Genomic DNA, 2,324 nt, shown 5'->3' on the forward strand with positions numbered 1-2,324 from the left:
TATCTCCATCTTTCCTACCCGAATCTTCCTGCACAACATCATCATTAGAAATAGGAATATACTTAAAAAATTGAAAGGCAATAAATAAAATTACTTGTTTACACCAATCACTAAATAACATGTTTATGCATTTAGTGTATAAAATTAAAAATTCAAAACAAATGAAAACAATATGAACCTGCTATTAATAGGGTTGGTATTTGGTAAACCTATCATTAACAATATAAGCCTGCCTACCAACATAAGTAATTAAGTTTCACCGATCATCCAATACAATCTGGGAGTCAAAGAGGATCAACCAAAAAAAATATCTCAGAAGATTAACAAAAGAAAAGAAATTAAGATAAAATGAAGAAACTTGATTAGAATCATATCTATGAATAAAGTGACAGCCTTCACGTGCTCTCTCGGGTTAGACTCCGTATTACTAGGCAAAGTCCCTGGCTGCCTCTCAGTCATCATCTTAGAAATCTAGCCTATCTGATTCTCCAAGTTTTGAATGGACGCCTGTTGATTTCTAAGAGTTGCATCCATTTACTGGAATCTAGTCTTTGAAGCGGACACAAACTTCATCATCAGCTAATCTAAGTTAGGCTTTTTCTCTTGAGCCTGAGGAGACTGAGGTAGGAGAACAAATTGTTGCGACTATTGATGTAGTTGCTGAAACCCTGGTGGCCCCTGGTTGTTGTTCCTCCATCCGAAGTTCGGATGATTTCTCTATCCCGGATTATAGGTGTTTCTATTCGGGTTGTTTTGTTCCCTAGGCTGACTTTCCATATAGTCCACCTATTCATGGTTAGATAAAGAAGAAGAAGCAAACATATCTCCGATATCTGATTACTCTGACCACAAAACTCACAGCTTCCTTGAGCTGCTTGGACAAGCATCTGGAGTTGATCAAGTTTCTTGGATAATAACTCCACTTGAGCTGCCAAGGCTGCAGTGGCATCCAACTGGTGTACACTCCCTTGACCTCCCATTCTGCTCCTAGTAGTGTGCCACTGGTAATTGTTTTTGGCCATCTCCTCAATTAAGCTTTGGGCTTACTCTGGTGTCTTGTTGCTCAAAGAACCACCTGCAGCTGCATCTACCATCTGCTTAGTAGCCAAATTCAAACCATTATAAAAAGTTTGTACCTGTAACCACATTGGTATTCCATGGTGTGGGCAGCATTGCAGTATGTCCTTGTACCTCTCCCAAGTGTCGTACATCAACTCATTATCAAACTGCACAAAAAAAGATATGTCATCTCTAAGTTTAGCAGTTTTAGAAGGAGGAAAGTACTTAATTGAAATTTTTCTGCCAAAGAATCTCAGATAGTGATAGTGTTAGGAGGTAGTGACTGTAGCCACTCCTTTGCTCTATCCCTCAAGGAAAATGGGAACAAATGGAGATGAATTGCATCGTCTGTTGTCCTATTAATCTTGAAGGTATCACGAATCTCTAAGAAACTTCCTATATGTGCATTAGGATCCTCATCTCGCAAGCCTCCAAACTAAATCATTTGCTGCACCATCTAAATAACATTAGGCTTTATTTCAAAATTATTGGCGGCAACAGCCGGTCTCATAATGCATGTTCATATCCTCTCCAACGATGGTTTCCCCTTCCTTTATTGTCATTGTTATTGTTGGCATCTGCCATCTCTACTATAATATTTCCGGACTCACTCTTATGTATGGATTTTCTAACCTGAATCTCTTCTTCCTCTACATTCAATCGCTTTCTCAATTGCCTGAGGGATCGCTCTGGTTCTAGTAGAGGGTCTACTAGATCAAGATTGGACCTCCTGGTCATACACTACCTGAAACAATAAATAACCAACAACACAAATGAATAAAAGAAGAAATTGAACAAAAAAATAAAGAATAAATAGTAAATGGCTAAATTAACAAGAATACACAGTTCACAATATTTCTCAAAATAACTCCCTGGCAATAACGCCAATAACTTGATGGCTCGCTAACATGACTACCAATCTACAGACAAGTGCACTTATCGAATGTAATCTAGCTATGGCAAGTATCAATATTGTATCCCACGGGAACTGAGAAACTACTGCTACTACGCTATTCCTATTATCTAACCAATCAAAAGGTGGTGAAGATTATTAACTAAAAATGATTAAGAATGCAATTGAAAGCTAAATTTTAACAAAGAGAATGAAAGTTAAAAAAAGGATAATAAGATGAGTTAACACAATTAGGGATCACTCTAGCTAGCCGGCTTACAAACAATAATTTATGAATTGATTTATTAAGAATTGCGATATGTGAATAATTTCTTGAATGAATTGGCTTCTCTCTTGAGTTAACCAATAACCC

The 2,324-nt window shown here is 37.3% G+C and overlaps 1 non-coding gene across 1 annotated transcript; it reads left to right on the forward strand.

Moving 5' to 3' along the window:
* The first annotated feature begins 1,152 nt into the window (after nt 1-1,152).
* Nucleotides 1,153-1,259, forward strand: LOC112535760. The gene has a single exon (XR_003079839.1). It is a non-coding gene; the product is annotated as a small nucleolar RNA R71 (small nucleolar RNA).
* Nucleotides 1,260-2,324: the final 1,065 nt, after the last annotated feature.

This window comes from Ricinus communis, chromosome 3 (genome assembly GCF_019578655.1).
Source record: "Ricinus communis isolate WT05 ecotype wild-type chromosome 3, ASM1957865v1, whole genome shotgun sequence".
Classification (NCBI taxonomy): Eukaryota; Viridiplantae; Streptophyta; class Magnoliopsida; order Malpighiales; family Euphorbiaceae; genus Ricinus; species Ricinus communis.